The sequence below is a fragment of the Hypanus sabinus genome, chromosome 20 (assembly GCF_030144855.1).
Source record: "Hypanus sabinus isolate sHypSab1 chromosome 20, sHypSab1.hap1, whole genome shotgun sequence".
Lineage (NCBI taxonomy): Eukaryota > Metazoa > Chordata > Chondrichthyes > Myliobatiformes > Dasyatidae > Hypanus > Hypanus sabinus.
The window spans coordinates 46,094,001-46,117,857 of NC_082725.1; the positions used below are offsets into that span (position 1 = coordinate 46,094,001).

At 41.0% G+C, this 23,857-nt stretch overlaps 1 protein-coding gene and 1 pseudogene across 2 annotated transcripts in view; both read right to left on the reverse strand.

Moving 5' to 3' along the window:
* Positions 1 to 23,857, reverse strand: part of eepd1 (endonuclease/exonuclease/phosphatase family domain containing 1) — a 137,875-nt gene that overhangs the window by 80,240 nt on the left and 33,778 nt on the right. For both annotated transcript variants that reach the window (XM_059945427.1, XM_059945428.1), the window contains exon 2: positions 20,530 to 20,590. The gene's annotated coding sequence lies outside the window, so the exon portion shown is untranslated. The remainder of the gene's footprint in view (positions 1 to 20,529; positions 20,591 to 23,857) is intronic.
* LOC132378632 (copine-3-like) overlaps positions 22,602 to 23,857 on the reverse strand; it is a 35,136-nt pseudogene continuing 33,880 nt past the window's right edge.

Here is a 23,857-nt window from a genome sequence, read left to right on the forward strand (position 1 = left end):
TACATGGCATGTACATTTCCCAGAGGGAAGGCAGTGATCTTACAGAATGTATGACTATGTAGAATGGATTCTACAATGCATACATTGTTCAAAAATAGTATTTTTTTTTAAAGTTATTTTTTAATTTTTTTATAAACTGTTAAAAAATAGTGATGGCATGGTATTTGCACATGCCAATCATAACACATTATGACTGTTACGGGAATTAGCACCAACCAAAGTTCTTTAAGCCAAAGCGTGAACATTTTAGACAACTGATGGGAGTGGACTTGCACTGGCAATATTGATTTGTATAATTTGATTTGTATGTTGATTTGTATAAGGTAACCACAGCATCGTGTTTGATTCTTGTTATTAACTTTAATGTCCTGATGAAGGGTCTCAGCCCAAAACATCAACTGTTTGCTCTTTTCCATAGATGATGTCTGACCTGCTGAGTTTCTCCAGTGTTTTGTCTGTGTTGCCTAATGCCATAAGTCAGGTTTGCAACCAGAACATCTAACTTGACAGGAATAGAAAACAATGGAATGCTGGCTATGATCAAAAAACCTCACAATTCGAGAGAACAACACTTCTTTGTATAAATGAAAGCAATATCTCATGATAATTCCTTATTTGCAATTAATTTAAGCAAGGAATCTAACTATTCCATTACATTTCCAAATTTCTAAACTCGACTGAAGTTGGCAGAATGTTTGGATTTCAAAAAGTTTACTTCACTGCTACCCTGTCTGGGTTTCTAAACATTCATACCAGGTTAATAGAACTAAATAAGTAGTTTAGCACTGCTGCTAGCTGCATTCTAGCTCTGAAAAATATTCAATCAATGAGATGACATTGGTATCTAGTGCACTTAGCTCTACTGAGTGGGGATGAATTTTTAAGGCAAGTTATTAATTGTTGTCCAGAGGCAGACCAATGCTTCCAAGATAATGGTAAGATGGTGCATTTATGATTACCAAGACAAGCCAACATGAGAACACAAGTCATTTGAACAGATCATTTGCCCCCACCTGCCCACTCTGCCATTCATAGTTGACTTTCCTCCACAACGTCATTTTCCTGTGCTGTCCCCACATCTTCTGATTCATTTAACAACCAGACATCTATTGAGCTCTGTTGCAAATCAATGACTGGGCCTTCTTAGATCTTTAGCACAAAAATTTCAAAAGATTTGTCACCTTCCAAAAGAAGAAATAGTTCTTCATCTCAGTGCTAATGGGGTTACACCCTATCATAAGACATAGGAGCAGAATTAGGCCATCTGGCCCATCGAGTCTGCTCTGCCATTCAATCACGGCTGATCCTTCTTTCTATCTCCTCCTCAACCCGTTTCTGGCCTTCTCCCTATAATCTTTGATGCCATGTCCAATCAAGAACCTATCAACCTCTGCCTTAAATGCACCCAAGGACCTGGCCTCCACAGCAGCATGTGACAATAGATTCCACAAGTTAACCACTAAAGAAACTTCTCCGCATCTCTGTTTTGAAAGGGTGCCCTTCTATCCTGAGGCTGTGCCCTCTTGTCCTAGACTCTCCCACCATGGGTAACATCCTTTCCACATCTACTCTGTCTAGGCCTTTCAACATTTGAAAGGTTTCAATAAGATACCCCTCATCATTCTGAATTCCAGTGTGTACAGACCTACAGCCATTAAACATTCCTCGTATGATAACCCTTTCATTCCAGGAATCATCCTTGTGAATCTCTCTGAACCCTCTCCAATGCCAGCACATCTTCTCTAAGATGAGGGGCCCAAAACTGTTCACAACACTCAAGATGGGGCATCACCAGTGCCATAAAAAGCCTCAGCATCACATCCTTTCTATCCCCAGTTGCAGGCTCACCAAGGAAATCAATTTACATGATCCATATAAACAATTATTAATACAGCCATCTTTCTTTACAGTTAACATTACTTGATGCTTCAATACAAAGAGTAGCCACAGGTTCTGCACAGAACCTCCATGATGCCTTGAGGAGGTGTGCAGAACAGAGACCATAGAGCAGTATAGGCCTTTTGGCATACGATGTTGTCAACCTCTCAACCTATTCTGAAATCAATCTAACACTTCTCTCCTACATAGCCCTTCATTTTTCTTTCATCCACATGTCTATCTATCCCTAATGTATCTGCCTCTACTATCACCCCGGCAACACGTTCCACACATCCACCGCTCTGTGCAAAAAAATCTGACATCCCTCCAATCACCTTAAAATTATGTTCCTTTGTTTAGTCATTCCTGCCCTGCAAAATAGTCTCTGGTTCTGCAACCAATCTCTGCCTCTTATCATCTTTTACACTACTATGAAGTCAAAGGTAAAGCCTAGGTAATTCTAAGGTAGGGACATGTTCGGCACAGCTTTGTGGGCCGAAATGCCTGTATTGTGCTGTAGGTTTTCTGTTTCTAAAAGTGCAGAACAAATCCACTAGATGAAATTGGGTTTAAAGGTTACATTGAGAGGGGTTGCACTGATGACGCACAGATGACCAATTGTCCCCACTTCAACACCGCAAGGTTAGAATGACAACTGATCTTGTCAGGTCGTTTATTAAGACGAAGTGATCCAATCTATTGAAAATGCAACATGCCAAACCATTTCGGAGCAAGACAGTGTAACCTTAAAATCAGAGCGCGACCCATTAAAAGAGAAGTTAGGAGGGACTTCTTACTCAAAGGGTAGAGAACCTCTAAAACTTGGCATCCACAGTCCATTGGAAGTGGATAGCTTCAAGACCAAGAAAGACAGATTTTTGTGGGGTCATGGCACAAGGGGATATTGTGCAAAAGTGAGTAAATAAAAGTACTGTTATGTAGCTCTAGTACAGAACATCTAGTTCAAGGCCTGATTGAACTGCTTTTCCCCCCTTCCATTCACTTCCATATCTCTCCCTCAGATCTAGTGTGTGGATAACTAGACCAAAGATCCTGAACAGGACTTCTAAAAAGCTCTTTTTTTTAAATGAAGGAAATATTCAACAGATCTAGCAGCAGATATGAAGGAATAGGCCATCGGAACTGGAAGAGATGGAAATCACACGGAAGTTGCAGGGAATGAGAACACGGGTCAAGAGAAGAAAAGTTTGTCAGTGACAGGATGGAGATCAGAAGAGTTTAACTGACACAAGGGGTGGAATTGGCTGAAAGAACAGTAAAGCTGCATTTGGAGCAGGAGACAAAGAAAATCGTAAATGATAGAGCGGGGAAACAGACAACTGTAGGAATTGCGAGGTGAAAGGTTGGGACAGCCGGTTATCTGACGTTGTTAGATCCTGGAGGCTGTAATCTGCCAGTTAAAAGTTGAGCTCCCAAAGCGAATTGAGCTGGAAATGGAAAACAAAGGTCAGAGTGGGACGGAGAATTAAAATGACAGATTATTGGAAGCACAGTGTCAGTCTTACTCAGCGTCAGCAACAGTCTGCACTCCAGTTCTCTGAGGTAAAGAAGACCATACCAGCAAACCGGAAGTACAACTGAATCCTGAAGATCACTCTTGTTACTTCCAATATTAAGTATTTATGTACACTACATTGCATTTTCTTAAGGGTATTCTACACTGCAATAAATAGATGTTTCAGTCATCTAAAAATCTGTACGCTTTCACTACTTGGATTTGTCCATCTGTTGTCTTAACAGAATCAGAATCAGGTTTATTATCACCGTACTTGTAGTGAAATTTGTTAAATTAGCAGCTAATGCAATGCTAATTAAATTAGCACAATGCACTGCATGCTAATATGAAAGAAAAATAAGTAAATCAATTATATATATGTATATTAAATAGTTTAAAAATAGTGCAAAAACAAAAGTGGTACATATATTTTTAAAAAGTGAAGTCGTGTTCATGGGTTCAATGTCCATTCAGAAATCGGATGGCAGAGGAGAAGAAGTTGTTCCTGAATCATTGAGTGTGTGCCTTCACGTTTCTGTACCTCCTTTCCGACTGTAACAATGAGAAAAGGGCATGCCCTGGGTGCTGGGGGTCCTTAATAATGGATCTAACAGATATAAGTGCTTCTTCATTTTCCAGTAAATCCCATGCCCTTTATGGAGATATCTTTTTAGCAATTCAATACAAATCAAACTAACACTACTTTGATTATTTGCTGTGGTTGAACATAACCTTCAAGTAAATAATTTACATTGATTTCATGGCCACAATACATTGCTCCAAAGGAATTCAGCGAGACGCCAGCTTACAATTTCCTGGAAAGCTTCAGTAAGACTGGTATTAGCGGTCATTTCCACGAAGGAAATTTCTTCAAATTCTATTTGCAGTGATTTTGTGCCACGGCAGAGCAATATTTTGCCATCCCCATAACCTACCCTCAGCTACACAGATAAAGTGGCTTTATAAAAATAACACAATGCCACAGATTTACACTTCCTTATCAATCAGTTCCTTTGGTCCTTACCCACACCCCGATTTTGCTGTGCTTGGCAAAAACGAAGGAATTACTGCTGAGGACGAGTGTGAAGTGAACTCTGCTTCAGTTTTGTGTCAGTTAAAGAACAATGGAGTTCAGCAACAGTAATGTCATCAACCAGCCAATCACATGACAGAATTCTCACTGACAGCAGGCCAGGCGGTAAAAACAATACAGACACTTTCAATCAGAGATGCCACAAATGATAGGAATAATAATGAGGTTATGACAGAAATGGGATTTTCGAATAAGTGTTCTGAAGGAACGGAACTCCTAACTTGAAGTTGTTATTTTTTTTCTGTGCCAGGACAGGCCCTTCATGAGTAAATATGGAATGACATCCATATCATCACTTCTTTCACAAGGGCTTCTGAAAACCAGCCGGAACTGTGCACAAGTAGTTCTTAGTAAGTTACTGGCTTCAAAAGGATTTACAGTTACAAGGACAGACACTGAGTGGAAGAGTGGTCTCATGTGGCAAATTGTGGATCTTTGCTTCAACAACTTCTGCAATCGGCAAGAGAGTAGCTGTCAGTGCCACACAGGGTAACTGGAGGCAAATGCTAACAACATCCAGCTCATTACAAGCACAGAATCTGAGACACACAAAATCTGTCCCCTAAATAATTCAGGATTCTCTGCTCCACCTTCAGACTTTCTTTAATAATTTCTGAAGCAAGTCTGTCATCGTCTGCTTATATTCCACTCACTCTCCTTCCATAACACTCCACTTCTCATTTGACATTTCCATTTTAAAGACATCAGATATACACTTGACAAAATATTTATAAAGACTCCATTCTCTGTATTCCTTCCTTATACTGTACTCTTTTTAAAAACTTATTTTAAAAATCTTATGCACAGGCATCAAACGACTGGACATGACAACTAAAAGCAGAAATGGAAGAAGCAGTAGAGGGATTTGAAAACAAAGGTTTGAATTTTAGAATTGAGGAATAAGTTAACCTGGTCAGCCAGCAAAGGGGTTGGATGTGTTGTACTTGTGATGAGTTAACTGAAGGGCAGAGGTCTGGACTACCACAGTGAGAACAAAAGATGGACAGAAATGGGCAAGTCTACAGGCCAAGATTAGTGTGAATAGGAGTTCAGGGATGTGGGGGCACGTGTGACGGCAAACCAAAGTTACAGAGGTACAAATATGCGATCTTGCTGACGGCATGGCTATTTCAACCAACTTCACCACAGTGTCAAATGTAATGCCAAATTTGCAATAAATTCAGATGCCCAGGAGTGTAATGGTATTAGAGAGTCGGATCAGAGCTTGAGGACAGGAAAAATAAGTTTTAAAATGTGTAAAGGAGAGGATTTTTTTTTCCTAATCCAGTGCTCACTCTGAGTTTGAAACCAGAGAGGGTGGTGAGATGGAACTTGGTGTCAGATATGAAAACTGAAATCCATTTGCACCCCACGTTAGTCAGTTGCAGTTTCACATGCCCTGACCACTGCCCCACCTAAACCAATCAATAATGTCCAGGGCCAAATGCATCAGACTCCAGTGAATCTGCCTTTGACATTTTCCTCATGGGAGCAAAACAGTGGAGTCCCTAACTGGGGTCAGATCATAGGCTATTAAGACCCCGAGGTTGGGGGGCCTGGGGTCATGCAGCAGGGCCAGGGAAGATGAAAAATGCCAGAAGGAGCCTTTGGTACCTGTGAATCAGGGCCTAGGGTATCAGTGGTCTTGTCAAATCTACGCTGATCAACCCGATTACTAATTTCTAAATGCCGTTCCCACTTCCTTAAAGATTAAAACATTTTTTTTGTACAAATGAGAAAATCCGCATATGTGGAAATCCGAGCAACACACACAAAATACTGGAGCGACTCAGCAGGCCGGGCAGCATCTAGGAAGAGTACAGTCAACGTTTCAGGCTGAAAGCGTTCAGCAGGCTTGGAGAGAAAAAAAATGAGGGGTAGATTTAAAAGGTGGGTGGGGAGGGGAGAGAGAAACACAAGGTGATAGAAACCTGGAGGGGGAGGGATGAAGTGTCAGACTAGCAGGACCATAATTCCCCATATTTACTCTGTCCTTTCTTAAATGTGGGGGATAGTCCAAAATATTTAGAATTTTATCACTGTTGTCATCTCTTTCAAAAACTTGGCATAGCGGCTACATGGCTCTGAACATTACTGAGCTTAAATCTTATTAATTAATCCATTACCTTTAAACAAAAGTAATTTCTTTCAGTTCCTCATCCGTTCTAGACCTGCTCTTCTTCATTTTTACCAGAACTCTCTGCTGTCTGCTACCATAAAAAGACTATATAATTGTTTAATTCCTTGGTTCCTCTATGTAATTTCCCCAGTCTACAACAGGCTACTTTAACTTCTGCTGATCTGTTTCATTGCAAATATCCACAGAAGCTTTTACAGTATACTTTTTAAGTTCCTTGCTAGGTTATACATCAACTCCTGCCTGAGAAGTGACAAACCCACTCTAATTTGTCTACCGTCACAACGTCCACAGCAGATGCCTGTTTATTAGCTCGTCACTCAACCCTGGAGCACCTGGACAGCAAAGTACATACATCAGGATGCTCTTCATCAGCTTCTGCCTGGCATTCAGTACTATCATCTCCTCAAAACTAAGCTTCAAGACCTTGACTTTAATAACTCCTTGCGCAATTGGATCCTCGATTTCGTCACTTGCAGACCCCCTGTCAGTTTGGATCGGCGACATCCCCTCCATAATCTCCATCAGCACAGGTACACCTCAAGGCTGTGTGCTTAACTCCCTGCTCTACTCGCTTTACACTTTTGATTGAGTGGATAAGCACAGCTCCAGTGCCATATTCAAGCTTGCTGACGACAAGTGTTGTTGACCGGATCAAAGGACATAGGAGGGAGATTGAAAACCTGGCTAAATGGTGCCACAACAGCACTCAATGTCAGCAAAGACCAAGAACCTAATCATTGACATCAGGAAGAGGAAATCAGAGGTCTATGAGCCAGTTCTCATCAGGGGAAAAGGAGGTGGAGAGGGTCAGCAACTAAAATTGCTCGGTGTTATCATTTCAAAGGGTCTGTCCTGGGTCCAGCATGCAAGTGCTATTACGCAAAAAGCACGGTAGCACCTCTGCTTCCTTACAGGTGTGCTGGAGAGTACACTGACTGGCTGTATCATAGCCTGGAATTGATACAGCAATGCCCTTGAATGGAAAATCCGACGAAAAGTAACGGATACTGCTCAGTCCATCATGGGTAAAGCCCTCCCCACCATTGAGCACATCTACATGGAGCGCTGTTGCAGGAAAGCAGCATCCATCATCAGCGGTCCCACCACCCAGGACATGCTCTCTTCTTGTTGCTGTCATCAGGGAGAAGGTACAGGAGCTTCGGGACGCACACCACCAGGTTCAGGAATAGTTATTACCCCATCAGGCTCTTGAATCAGTGGGGATAACTTCACTTGTCCCATTACTGAACTGATCCCGCAACTAATGGACTCATCATCTCATGTTCTCAATATTTATTATTTATTTATCAGTATTGTTTCTTCTGTATTTCCACAGTTTGTTTGTGTGTTTGTGTGTGTGTGTGTGTGTGTGCGTGTGTGCGTGTGTGCGTGTGTGCGTGTGTTGTTCTGGATTTCCAGCATCTGCAGAATCTCAAGTTTATACTGTACTGTCTTAGTCAGGTGCTTATATTCAACACATTGAGAGAGCAGGCAAGTCATCGTCCATGGCATAAAAAAGGCTGGAAGCCTCTGATCCAGAAAAGTAGCCCATTGTAGCCCACTGTAGCCCAAAGCAAAGTCCGGCCCTCTATTCTTGGGCTAAGGCTAGTATTATTTAGATCTTTAGAGCTAGGCGTGGCCTGCTTTCTTAAGATACTATACTACATTGTGAAAATACTCTTTCCATTCTATTCAGTTAATGTTGCAGGATTATTGTAAAAAGTGCACCTCTGTAGGACCACCCTAAGGAGCCCTGGAGCTAATGGTACCGAGAAGAGTTTATTCTAGTCCAGTGACTAATCTCTGTAACTTCTGTTCTCAAACATAACTGTGGGTAGCTTTCCACAAACATTCCTATGCACTCAAAGGGGAAGGCACGTCTCATGTCATTAAATTAAAGTCATACAAGACAGAAGCAAGCCCTTCAGCTCATCTAGTCACTTCTATCTAGATCAGGGGTACACAAATCTTGCTTAATGATATTGGTCTGTGGCATAAAGGAGGTTGGGAACTCCTGATCAAGATGGAGTAGACCATTGTAGATTGGGGAACTGAGGAATTAAACAAATATATAGACGTTTTAAAAAAAAAATAGTAGCAGATAGCGGAAAGTTCTACCCAAATTCAACTCACGTTCCATCAGATCCCCCTGCAACTCAAATTCCACCATTCACCACCATAGCTGGGGCACTTTAAAATGACCCATTAATCTACCAGCCTGTGAGTTCTTGGAACGTGGGAGAGACCAGAACACCTGGAGGAAACCCACAGAGCGCGAGGGAGAACGTGCAGAGTGCACGCGGACAGCACGCCGAGTCAGAATTAGACATAGGTTGCTATGGATGACAGGAAGCTGCTCTACTTGCTGCACAACTACTTCTCCAACTGGTAAGACAGGAAAACACTTAATTTTTTTGTTTGCATCAGGAATTCATTTCTTTTACCCCAGTGAGACACTCTAAATGCCTTTTCATGCCAACATGATTGGGGAACAATCTCATTGTTTCTGAAGCAGGTCCAGACAGGGAACTCACAGAATCAGCAAATCCACTGGGGAAAGTTGAAGGCCCAATGCCTGTGAGGCCACTGGAAACTAGAGGCTGGATACAGCCTGTCTGGGTGGGGGTTAGAGACTGTGTGTGCACACGGTGCAGAGGAGGGAGGTAAGGGGCTGTTTTGTTGATGCTTACGTGTTCTGTGAATGTGGCAAGCATGCTAAGTTGCCACCAGGATGTGTGCCGGTACTTGTGGGCTGCCCCCAGCTCGTGTAGCTTGTGTTGGTTGTTAGTACAAAGGTCGCATTTCACTGCATGTTTCGATGAACATGTGCCAAGTATATGTATCTGAATCTGGGATTTGTAAATAGACTCAGTTCCAATTCTGAATAAATTTACAAAGCCCAGGAGCCCATATGCTTTTTTAAAAAGAAAATAAAACAAAATTACTGCAGATGTTGGAATCTCTGCAAAAAACTGCTGGAAGAACTGTTGCTTTTATAATCACTTTCTCAACCTGCCCAGGTACTTTCAAAAGCTTTGCATCTTATCTCTATGCTATTCTACCCCTTTTAGAATTGTGCTCGCTAATCTAAATCACCTCCTCTCAGTCCTACCAAAATGTAACAGTTTACAGTTCCTGGCATTAAATTTTACCTGTCCATCTATCAGCCTCTCTCTCTCTCCTGCACATCTATCAATAATCTCCTCAAAGTTCATTTTACCTCCAAGATTTTTGTTATTTGTAAATTTTGAACTTCAGAATTTTAACCGCCAATGAATTCTTCTGTACACTATTCCACTCTAGAATGAAACCTGCATCACTGCATTGCAATCTATCCCAGACAGGGTTTAAAAAATCCTGTTCTGAAGGATTACAGACATGCTAATATTCAGAGACAAGTTCTACAGAGCAAAGGTCATTCATTCCTTCATCATTGAAAAGAAAGATACAAAAAATGTGACATTGTGGAAAAGAAAGAAGAAAATTAATGTTGTACCACGTAGCAGGAACATGAGTTTATAATATGTGCTTTCATGTTACTGATGTTCTTAATATCAATTGCAATGCCTGAAGCAGAAACAGACTTTGCTACAGTACAATTGGTAAAGAACAGCATTTCTCCTTCAGTCTGTGACTCCCCCTACTGGACCATGTATACACTTTGGAGATGAACAAGGCTGATCTCCAGTCACAACATTGTGAAGGGGTGAGATGGGCCTGGCACAGAAACATATACAAGACACTGGCCAGCCCACATTTGGAGTGGTGTGTTCAGTTTTGGTCACCCTGCTACAGGAAAGTTGCCTTTAGGTCCAAAAGAGTACAAATGAGTTGTATGAGGACTGAGTTATTGAGAAAGTTTGGACAAGCTGAAACTTTATTCCTTGAAGGACAGTAGACTGAAAAGTGATGTTATGAGGTCCACAACATCATGAGGGACAGAGATAGGGTGGACACACAGTCTTTTCCCCAGGGCTGGGGAGTCAAGAACTAAAGGACACTAGTTTAAGGTGAAAGGGGAGAGATTTAACAAGAACACGAAGGGCAACATTTTCCAGACAGTGGTCCATATATGGAATGAGCTGGCAGAGGAAGTGGTTGAGGCAGGTAGATTAACAACTTTTGAAAGGTTCTTACATAGATACATGGATAGGAAAGGTTTAAATCAGTGGTTCCCAAACCATTTTGGGGTTACTGCCCCCTTAGCCCCCAGACCACATCCTCAGTACACCCCGTCCCTTTCTGGTTATTACCTTAAAACTTAACAAATTTCGATTTACAATGTGCAGTGAAAGAAAGTAGGAACCTCAAATTCAAAGCAGTGACAAAACTTATTCAAATCTACTTACCGCTACAAATAAATTTATTTAATTACAGTAAAGACAGTTTTCATCAATGATTTTAGAGCATACATTAGTCCAACTATTCACTCCTTCATTGCTTTTTACCTTTCAGTGAGATAGATACAGTGATATCAGCTTCTCAACATCAGGCTGTGTGTCACTCAGATCCCCAGGTTCAGGAATTTGCAGTCTGCTTTGTCGCTTTGAAAGAAGTTGGGTGACTGCACTAAAGCTGCACTCCACTAAATATGATTTTGGAAGGGCAATAAAGAACATCTTGACCTTCTTCCACAGTGCACGATAACATTCAGAGATTTCTTTCTGCAATCACAAATCTTGATAGGATTTCTTGAATCTCGGCTTCAGCTGAAAGTCATTTTGTAGTGAGATCAATCTTTCCTGTTAATTCCTCATTACAACTGTCCAGGGATGGATGCATTACTCAGTCTGGAAGCTGGATTGAGAGAAGATCCTGTATCTCTCTTTGACATGTCTTTATGCAGCTCACCCAGGTGATCTTAGTATACCTGAAGATCATCATCTGATATTTTTTTTTTCCTCTTCCAACTCAGAGAGATTTGGAAATTGGAAAAGGTCGTGATGGCCAATGTTACACTTAAATAGGGTTAACGGACAGAAATGTAGAGACAACTGATTTGACTTTGATAAGATTCACATCATTTCCTTGCAACTGAAGATAAATTTCTTTAAACTTTGCAAATAATTCTGACAAATAAGCAATGTCATGCCTAATATTCTTGAGTTGATATTTGAATGAAGCTTTCGAGTCTTCAAACAATTTAATCCGTTTCAAAAAGCACATGAAAGTGTCTCAGGCAGTTTCGAATCGAGAGCCATCTGACTTCAGTGGCAACAGCAAGTGCTCCAACTGTTCAGCATTCTCAATACTAAGTTCTCAAAATAATTGAGAGCACGAGGCTTCAGCTTATTTACATAACTTAATGATTTGTGAATCCAATTACTTAGATTTTTTTGTGACAAGTTGTTGTCTGTGAATTGTAAACATGTTAGATACAGCTTTTTTCAAGAAAGTAATAACCCCACGGTGGTTTCCCCTCATTAATGGTGCCCCATCAGTTGCTCAAACAAGAACGATGGTGAGCGGAATGTCCTTTTCTTTCAAAAATGTCTCAACAACCCAAAATTTGGACCCCCCCCCCCGTATCTGTTTCTAGTTCCCTTGCAAATAATTCTCGAACCATGCTTTAATTTTTTATGAAGTGAACGCAACCAAGAAGCAAATATTTGTTGCTTGGCAAAGCTGACTCATCCAACTGCAGAGCAAATTCTGTTGTCCTAAGTATATTGCACAACGTGTCTTCCACATTCTCAGATATTTCATCTATTCATCTTTGAACAGAGTTGTCACTGAGCAGAATTGCTTTAGTTATTTGGTCTGGTGACATATCTAAAACTGTACTCAGAGCTTCCCTACTGCTGGCAAAATCAGGCTCTTCTCCAACTGAATGGGGCTTTCCAGATTTAGCAATGAGTAGGGAAATGTATGAAACAAGCAAACCATCACAGTTTTGTTGTGAAGTGCTGGCAAACATGTTTTGAAATGTTTTCATGAAGTGACTGAAAATAAGACAAGTTCTTTATCAGAGTACATTCTTTTCAAATGTTCAAGGAGCCTGAATGGTTTCATTCCCTCATTTGGAAAAAACTTTTTCACACAGCAGACACATTGGTTGCTGTTGGTTGGTTGGTGCTGGTATGAATTCATATATCATGTACTCCACACTATACTGTCTGTACTTTCTTGTTAGGTCTGGTTCTGCTATTTTGATTATGGATTAATGACTACAGTCAATCGCCTATTGTTCAAGTCCAAATTCAAAAGCACTGTGCTAAACAGTATTGCACCCATATTGTATTGTCTCAGTATCTTTATATTTTTATGCTGTAGCACTTACTTTTTATTTGCATTTATTTTGTAAATAACACTATTCTTTTGCACCTCTGGTTAGATGCGAACTGCATTTCATTGGCTTTGTATCTGTACTCGGCACAATGACAATAAAGTTGAATCTAATCTAATAAAGGTGAACATTGTGATGTTATCTCAGCTCATGCAAAACCTGACTCACTGCCTGAAGATACACAAAGTGGGGCAGCGATATCTCAGTTGGACCATGGGCTAAAGAAATGCCGGCAAGATCATTCAAAAGGGCAGATTTTGAACTTTACTCCGATGTTGCCATACCCTAATTCTCAGGAATTGACTCACTGCATAATTAGAGTATGGGAATTGTACTAGCTAACACTGTATTACTGTACCACTGATGCGCAGGCCAGGCATGGAAATAATATGAATTCTTCAGTCCAGATTTCTCATGGTAAGTGTCACCTTGCTTTTTAACAACTATAACACACTTCAGGCAAAGTCCAAGGGAATGGTGGGCTAGCAAGAGACAAGTTAATTGTGTGATCATTATAATTAATTGAGGCACTGAGGATCAAATGTTTATAACAAGCAATTCATTTCTTAAATGAAGTCTGTAATCCTTAGGTTGTCACATCTTGCAACTCACCACCCTTCTTTATTGTTATACCCCCTTAGAAACTCCCACCACCTTCCCCCTGGAGGCTCATTTTGGAAGCCACTGGCATCAATCCTTTGGTCTGAAGGACCTTTTTCTGTGCACCGTGACTATGACTCTACAACATATCTGTTCATGAACTCCAGCACAGCATGAGCAACCACAAGGTGAAGGAATGTGGAACTGCATTGTTGCTGATATCATCTTTTTGTTACTGCATCTATCAGAGTATGCAAATTCCAGTCCATACAAAATTTAACTGTTCCAGTATTGAGGGAAGATTTTGCAGAACCTCTCCGTGTTACCAGATATAATAGAGGTTATCTTATAATGATATGTCATATGTACAACTACTTCTCATTACGAATTCTGTCTCCTTCATGGTTGTGTTGTCCTTTTCTCTAAATAGGATTTTAAAATGGAAGAATGCTCATTTTTCCTCTTAGTCTTTCTCATTCTCTAAAGCTATCTAACCTCAAGGCCAATCTTGATAACATTCACTTGTACCTCTCTCTACTCTGCTTCCCATTACACCGCCAGCATTCAGAGCAGCAGTGACGGTCCTCCATCTTTGGCGATGTTACTGACATTCTTCATTGTGCCAGTAGCTTGGATTTCGCTGCTGTCAGTCATGTCGAGTGGAGAGTCGGGAATACTGTCGCAACTTGTACACTGGGAAGGCACTAATTTTTATCATCCCATTCCCTCCTGACTTACTGACCTAAACAGACTTAAGCAACATCTTCTTGCTTTCAGGTTATACACTTAACTCCCATTCCAAACGTTATAATTTTTAAGTTCATCCAATCTTCCTGTGCACTCCTTGATTAGACTCCTTCCACAGGATTCTACCCAGCTCACTAATAATCTTTTACTTGATTACATCTTGGAACTTGACCTACAACTACAGAGGTATAGAATTATACAGGCATATATGATTTGTGCAGATGGTCAAAATGACTGGTGTGGATGTCATGGGTTAAAGGGCCTACTTTTGTTCTATACACCTCTGACTCTATAAGAAACACTGCTGATTCTTCTTATCCATCTACAAACTCTGCCACAATTAACCATTGTTCAGCTAAATGGGACTGCACCATCCTGGATCCCATCCTTCTCCATCCATAAGACATAGAAGCAGAATTTAGCCATACAGCCCATTGAATCTGCTCCACTATTTCATCATGGCTGATCCCGAATCCCATTCAACCCCATACAACTGCCACATCACCATTTCCCTTGATGCCCCGACCAATCAGGAATCTATCAACTTCTGCTTTAAATATACCCATGGACTTGGAATCTTTGGCAAAAAAAAAATCCTCCTTACTTCTGTACTAAAAGGTCGCCCCTCAGTTTTGAAGCTGTGCCCTCTAGTTCTGGATACCCCCACCAGAGGGAACATCCTCTCCACATCTACCTTATCTAGTCCTTTCAACAATCAGCAGGTTTCAATGAGATCCCTGTGCATTCTCCTAAATTCCAGTGAGTACAGGCCCAAAGCTGCCAAACACTCCTCATACATTAACCCCCTTCACTCCCGGAATCATGCTCATGAACCTCCTCTGGACTCTCTCCAATGACAATACTTTCTGAGATAAGGGGCCCAAAACTGTTGACATCCAAGTGCATCCAGTTGTAGCCAAAGATCACAACCAGCAGCACCATTGCCTCTTTTGTGCTCAAAGATTTGCTCTTGGCCGTCCAATTATAGATCGCCTGCCAGCAGGGCACCTAATTGGAAGCCTCATCTGAAAACACAGCAGACAATTCCCAGTTCAGTCAACGTAGCACACTGCACAAGTCAGTTTCCTCCAAATGAGTTTTAGGAAAACAAAGCAATTTTTTTGCCCCCCCACCATCCCAAAACTCAGCTGCATGACTACTGATTCCATCTTTCCCTGAGAAACATTTAAAAAAAACAAGTTGATTGTGATCTTTGCGCTAAACTTGATCACAAGGTGACTCTAACATCACATTTCCTAATCACTGCACAAAAGATTATAGCCACATCCTAATCATCACCTAACATGCATCCTGTCTCAGTTTGAGCACCAAAACTCTCATCCATGCCTTCATTACTTCTGTGATTTTGCTGTTTCATTGTGCTTTGAAAATGAATTCTTTGATCAACTCTCTAAACTTGAAACTTTATTCCATGCAAAACTAATTCACACCATTCCATTCATGGATTCTCCACTTTCTTGCTGACCCCTAAACTGGTGCTTTCAGTTAATCATTGCAATAATCTCGTCCCTCATTTCCAAACCCCTCCACAGGCCTATCCCTTCCTCCCTCCGTAATCCTCCCCATTATATATTTGCATTTTTCCATTTCCAATTTCACAGATCAGAGTTTAATCAATCCACTATTTCTATTTCACCTTGAGCTGCCAAAGTGCTTACAATAAAAACTTCCAAAACTTTAAAACAGTTTTTAAAACCAATCTGCTGACCAAATACATCCAAATGACTTAAGTCTATTTGTTTATTAATACTCAAATAAAGTGCTTTGGTATAATCTGTTACATTAAAAATGCAAAACAAAAACTTATGCCTCCCTGACTGCACATTGGACATCAGTCCCAAACCGTCCAGCTGTTCTACTATGCTATAGGTGCTGTATTAATTATATACCGAGCACAGCACTACTGCCAGATCCCATTCCCTGCACAGATCATTTGAACTAGCCATTACAAATTCCTACCGTGTACACTCACAGGCTTTTAACTTTCTCAGGTGTTTAGGTTAAAACATAACACACTCCATGACCTACTCGAAAGCCAACACTCCTCAGCTGGATTTCAGCTGCCCATCTCAAAGAAAAACTTGTTTGACCACGGGAGAAAGAATTGGGGGGGGGCACCAGAGGGAGATGGAGAACAGGCAGGGTTATGGGCAGAGAGAGAGTAAAAAAACAAACAACTAAATATGTCAGGGATGGGGTAAGAAGGGGAGGAGGGGCATTAGGAAGTTAGAGAAGTCAATGTTCATGCCATCAGGTTGGAGGCTACCCAGCCGGTATATAAGGTGTTATTCCTCCAACCTGAGTGTGGTTTCATCTTGACAGTAGAGGAGGCCATGGATAGACATATCAGAATGGGAATGGGACGTGGAATTAAAATATAAATGGTGTTTACATGGTCTAATCACAAGATATCGTCCATTACCGTTGTCTTATTCTTACTCGGTGATCTTTAGCAAGTGGTATTTTGTGTCATTGATACACGATATAATGATTTTCCATAAATGTAGCCAAACATCATGCATTTCTTCACTTTATAAATTACAGAAGAAAAATTCTAGCAAAGTTGGTGACTTCCAGTTGCTCCACTCCACTCTATAGCTGCCACAGACTCAAAATGCATGCGAGAGTAAAGTTTTGAAACACATCATCTTGGCCCAATATGGTCCGAAATTTCCTGACAAGTTAAACCGGTGAGGCAATGAAGTTCTAGCTGTACACAATAGTGGGAATAAAATCCTTGCACAAAATAGATAAATATACCTCATTATTTATTCATTTAACATCTACTATCATTCAGTATACAAATATAAATGTCAAAAATCAAAAGCGCTTTCTGCTCTTCATTCTAACAGTTTTAACGGAACATGTGCCTGATGTTTAAGTGCATAAGCCACCACTCTAATGCTTTGAAATTATCTGCAGTTAACCACATTTAGATTTCCCAACTTGTTGCAAGTGGTTAAGTGGCAAGCTGGCTGCTGCACTGAACCACAATGGTTAGGCCCTGACAGACAGTAAATGAACAATCCACACACAGGATTAATTAAGACGATGCCACCAGCTCATTTTGACCAAAATGACACTTTCATCTTCTTGGTCCATCAACCTTGTATGTTGCTGGTGCCAAAGAGAATCTCAGTTCTCATCAAAGTAGGACAGGAATGTTACCAGCTCCTTATACGTTGCAGTCCCATATGAATAAAGACTGTAATATTTTCCCAATCTCTTTATAAAATAGCAGGTAGCCAAATTGTCCTATCAACTTAGTGATCACAAGGCAATTCCATTCCCAAACTAACTTTCCTGCTAACCTATTCTCCCCATATTTCCATCAATTCTACAACCCATCTTCACTAGGCTCAGTTTACAGCAAACCAACTAGCCTGCCAACCAGCGTGTCTTTCCATTATGGGAGGAAAGTGGAAGAGGTAGGGAAAGCCCACGTTCACAGGAAGAGTATGCAAATAGTGACAAAGGGCAGGATGAACCGGTGAGAGAGCACCTCTATTAGATGCAGCGCTGTTCCACATCAGGAGTAGTTATGAGGCAGGCAGTTATTGAGAGCAGATGGAGCCCCATTTCTAAGAAAGGATGTGTTGGCAATGGAGAAGGTCCAGAGAAGATTTATGAGAACAAACCTTAGGATGAAAGAGTTAGTGTACGAGTTGTCTCTGATGATAGAATGCGGGGGAATCTTGTTGAATCTAATTGAATATTGAAAGGCCGGAATAGGTTGTTTCCAAAAGTAGGAGAGTCCAGGATCAGAGGACACTGCCTTGGAACAGAAGATGTCCCTTTAGAACAGAGATGAGGAGGAATTTCTTTAGCTAGGGGGTAGTGAAACTGTGAAATTCATTGCTACAGGTGGCTGTGGTGCCAAATCATTAGTTTGATAGGTTCTTGTTTAGTAAGAGCAACAAAGGTTACAGGGAGAAGGCAGGAGAATGGGATTGAGAAGGATCATAATCAGCCATGATCAAATGGCAGAGCAGATTTGACATGCTGAAGGGCTTATTCTGCCTCCCAATCTTAAGGACATGAACACTGGAGCATAAAAAAAGAACTTTAAATAAACATCCACCTGCAGGCACATTCAAAGCCACTAATTAGACCAATACCAACCTGTCTTAAGTAAACAGGGTTGCCCATTGACTGATTTACAGGCCTACCTAGCTATTTTAGAAGCACAGCAAGGAGCAATGAAGATGTGTCTCCAACTTTCAGTCATTGGCCTTCCATCTGATACCAAAAAACCTTTCTCTCACCATCTTTCCCATGAGACAAACTAACAGCATTTCCTTACCCAGCTACACATGGAAAATACCCATTGCATCTTGTGAAGAACAGCTCACATTCTCATGGGGTCTTGCCCAACATTCAACCAGTCACCAATAACAGATGAGGTCATCACTCATTCGTGGACCCCTATTTCCAAATAATAGGTGTGGCTACACTTGACAGATACGTAGGATTTCTGAAATTCAGCAATTCCAACTAAGTTCAGGTGTATTTCTTTAGAGCAAGAAGGATGGCCACGCATTACAGCAAAAGATAAAGTAGGTTTTATCCATTAAAAATGAAACCAATATTCCACTATCAGTACTGTCTGGAATGGTCTGATGTTTCACTGCCGACAATGTAACAACTCTCCCTGTGAGAGGCAAGGGCACCACAGAAACAAAGGATTATTCCCATTTTCCATCCTGTCCACATCTATCTGCCTGGTAAATAGCTCAGTTCTGAAGAAAAATCTCGGCCCAAAGCATCGACTATTTCTTCATTTCCACAGACACTGCCTGGCCTGCTGAGTTCCTCCAGCATTTGGTGTGTTGCTTTGGATTTCCAGCATCTGCAGACTTTGTTGTGTACATGGTAAATAATGTCTGGTCTCTTTAACCAATAGACAAACATATATTAAACTTCATCTTTACTGATGTGGTCATAGAGGGCTTTCTTTACAATTGAAGACAGTGGGATTGGGGGGTTCCACATTTATCCAGAGACAGACTTATAAATTTAAAAAATAATATCTGAGGTCTAAGGTTATTATGCCATTAACTTTATTTCTTTAGTTCTAATTATGCTTTTTTGGTAGAGTTCTTGTATAATTTCTGTTTTTCGCCTGAATGTTGTCTCCCCAGTGCTATGCAGCTATGACACTGCTGGAAGCAAGCTTTTCATTACAACTGAGTACATGTATACTTGTGCCTGTGGCAATAAACTCAACCTGACTCGTTTCGTACAAGTAGGATCTTCAACTTTCCCTGTTACCTAGCTCCTTTAATATGCATTCTAATATGTTTCTTTTCCATTCTTCCCAACACCAAGGCGTTAAAACTCCCTTCAGTTTCCTACAGTCTATGAACGTAATTGATTCCACGGCTTCATTTTGAAGGTCAAGGCAGTTCTCCATGGTGTGCTGCCCAGTGTTTATTCCTCAACAAAAATCACTGAAGCAATCACTGTTGTGCCGTAATTGATGACTCGTTTCCGACAGTAATCATTAAATTTCAGAATTAATTATCTGTGAAGAGTTTGTGGATGGCGTGCAAGTCCAAATCCTTGGAATGACTCAATTCACCTCATCAGGTCTATGTCAGTGCCCAGAGAAATCTCAGCCCCCACCCACCCCCAACATATTTCTCTGTATTACTGTAAGTTTTCTCTTCTTTAACATTTATTCAGTTACAGGATGTGGGCATTGCCAGCTAAGCCAGCACTTATTGCCCATCTCTAGTTGCCCTTGAGGAGGTGGTGAGCTGCCTTCGTGAAACGCTGCAGTCCCTGAGGTGTAGATACACCCACAGTGCTGTTAAGGAGGGAATTCCACGATTTTGATCCAGTGACAATGAAGGAATGGCGATATGTTTCCAGGTCAGGATGGGAGTGACTTGGAGGGGGATTTCCAAGTGGTGGTGTTCCCAGGTATCTGCTGTTCTCGTCCTTCTAGATGTAGTGGTCGTGGGTCTGGGAGGTGCTGCCTTAGGAACTTGTGTGTTGTTGCAATGTATCTTTCAAATAGTACACACTGCTGCAACTACCAATCCTGATTCTCCCCTCCCCCAGAGCTAATTTATACTAGTGAATAACCTAATCCTTAAGATATGGGAACACCTAGATCATAAGGAGAACATGCAAACTCCACACAGAGAGCACCAGAGTTTGCTACTGAACATAGAGCAGAGCAACAACTGCACTAAATGCAGTTTCATCCTACATGCAGATCAACAACCCACAGAACTACTCACCAGGTTGCTGCTTGTGCGATGTTCCTGCTCCTGAACAATGTCCAAGCTTCTCTTTCACCCCCTATAATACAACAAAAATTGCATGAATCTTATTGGAATAAATGGTTTGATAAAGTGCTGCCTGAATGGATTTGCTTCTTTTATGCTTCCAGTCACAGTACAGAAATCTTAACAGGTCTGACCAGTAAATCTCATGTTCAACTGAATGCCCCCCACTTGAGGCAGGGACTAGTTCCACTTAAACTGTAACTCTTCATTTTAGTAATTATTCATAAATTGCCATAGTGTGAAACAAACCACTGTACTGTGGATTGATCATACCTGGCTCCACCACGACTACCAGCAGAGCATTCCCAGCAGCCACACAATGCAAAATAAACTTGACCCACACATCTCCTTCCAAGACCATAAGACATTGGAGCACAATTAAGCCATTTTGGCCCATTGAGTCTGCTCCATCATTTAATCATGGCTGATCCTTCCCCACTCCCAACCTTCTCAAGAACCTATCAAGCTCTGCCTTAAATACACCCAACAACCTGGCTTCCACAGCTGCCTGTGGTAACAAATTCCACAAATTCACTACCCTCTGGCTAAAGAAGTTTCTTCATCCTCTTGTCCTAGATTCCCCCACCATGGGAAACATCCTATCCACATCTACTCTGTCTAGGCCTTTCAACATTCAAAAGATTTCAATGAGACCCCCCTTTATTCTTCTAAATTCCAGCAAATTCTGACCCTGAACATAAGAAGTAGGAGCAGGAGTTGGCCATCTGGTCTGTCGAGCCTGCTCTGCCATTCAATAAGATGATGGCTGATCTGGCCATGGACTCATCGCTTCCCTACCTTTTCCCCATAATCCTTAATTCCCCTACTATGTAATAATCTATCCAACTTTGTCTTAAATATATTTACTGAGGTAGAGTCCACTGCTTCACTTATTGCAGAGCTTGTAACAGCATGCATTGTTTACAGATTCTCATGAACACCTTTCTTTTCTTGATATAATCCTAGACTGTTTTGGCCAACTATTTGATGTTTTCCCATTCTGTATAATGCACAACACGAAAATCACACATTTGCATTTCATTGTTACATACAGATATTTGTACTGAACGTTAGTGAAAAATTAACAGAATGCAAGTGCACAATATGGGCCAAAATTTCCATCTGCAAAGTCGAAAAAGCAAATTTTTGTTGCATAATTCAATCTGAATATTTGGTTCAAAATGTGATATAAAATGAAAAAACTTTTTTAAAAAAATACAAAATACTGTATATAGTACTGGAGATCCACACAGAGGATGCTCAGATAAGCAAATCAACAGAAATCCACTGCGTAATGGAAAGTAATTAGACAGCAAGCTTTACAGAGAAAAATGCTTTTTTTTCTTTCTCCTTCCCTTTTCTTTTTCACGATGAACTGCCTGTTTGTGGTTGCAACTGCAGGAAGCTGTTCCTGTGACAGGTTGACTACACCGGCAGGCCACTGGTGTAGTCAACCTGTGTAATTTATACTATAGATCAAATTGTTAGAGCAGCTTGGAAAGTTATTCTTAATTTCCCTCTAATGCCTGACTCTTTAAATTATATCAGTGTTGTCTATTGTTATACCATTGTCAAAGGAACTCACTACAGCCTACTAGAAATAAAATGGCTGACATAATCATCACAGTTTAAAATCGGGTATGTTACTCACAGAAATGAACCAGTATTGCTGATCAAAATTGACAGCCCAAGTGTATAATTGGCAATCTTAGTTTTGAAAATGTTCAAAGTATTCTTGCGCAAAACCCAATCAGCCAAAACCTCTAACTTCATAGAATATCTACTACTTCTTGCTGTCATAAGTGGAAATACCAATTGAGTGTTTCTTTAACTTGCAAATGTTCAGATTAAAAGAGGCCAAACAGCCGATACGATTCCGTGCAATGTACACAGCAACACCATTGCTTAATTCAGCCCTCATTATAGATCTTGCGCACAGAAAGACACACACCTATGACTTGTGTTATCAGACCAAATTAAAAGAACAACTTTGGGGGGGAAAAATAATTCAGCTAGAAATCCAGCTAGCCTTCAAGTTTCAGGTCACATTCCATCTTTGGGCCATTTGGAGGAGGGAGCTTGTGCATGTTAAAGTAACCCCTCACTTGTCGAGGCACATCAGCCAGTACACTTTGTGCAAGAGCTTCTTTGGCAGTATTCTGGAATCTCCTAAATGGTACCAATCGGACAATATCTCTGACAGCTGGTTCTCCGGTGGGTGATCGCAGAACCCCATGGCACAAAAATCTGCTCCACCAACACCAGCAATGTAATAGATACTGGCAGCTGAGAAACATTTACTACGGCACGTCTTGTTTCATCTACATCTGTTACAACTCCATCTGTAATGATCAGCAACATGTAATGTCACGATGCAGTTGGCTGCAAATCTTACCACATGGCTTATAATGGGGGGAGAAAGTTTGTTGGTCCATATAATCTGACTTGAGGAAGGCAGCTGCGCTAGGCATCCACAAATCCTTACACTCCTGCGCACTCTGGGCTCCCAGGGCTAAAATTAACTGAAAATTCATATGAGATCTGCCAGTCAGGAATATCTGTGCACCAAATCCTAATACTGGGAACATCTTGTTAGTGTCATAGTCTTGAACAATTATTCCTACGGAGCAGATCGCTATCAGATATTCACTATAACCATGAGGACTTGTATAACGTAGAGAATGAGGAGAGCGAAGGTCACCTCTGGAGCTGGCAAAATCAATGCCATCAGCAGAGTTCACCTGGCAGCCACCCACAACAGTCCAGGAAAGAATATTCTTTCACAATCTCACTGATTTAATAATCAGTCTCTAAATTTTTATAGTTTTTTTTCTTCTGTTTTTCTTTGGACTAAAGCATTCAAACGCAGCTCCACTCCGTGATGCTTCTTGGATTTTGGGAACACTGGTTTTGGATGCTTTGATTAAATCATGGGATCCATCATTATCATAATCACAGCATTCCATCTTGACTGGCATCTGTAAATCGCCATTAACAGAGGGAATGCAAAGCGATTCAGAATGCCTTCCAACTGGGATTCATGTTGTTTTTGATTACCTCTGTTCCATGTGCTCAAACAACAACCATTAGTCATAAGATAACCATTTCATTCCCGGAATCAACCTTGTGAACCTCCTCTGGACCCTCTCCAGTGCCAGCAGATCTTTTCTTAGATCAGGAGCCCAAAACTGTTCACAATACTCAAGGTGAGGCCTCACCAGTGCCTTATAAAGCCTCAGCATCGCATCCCTTCTCTTATATTCTAGACCACTTGAAATGA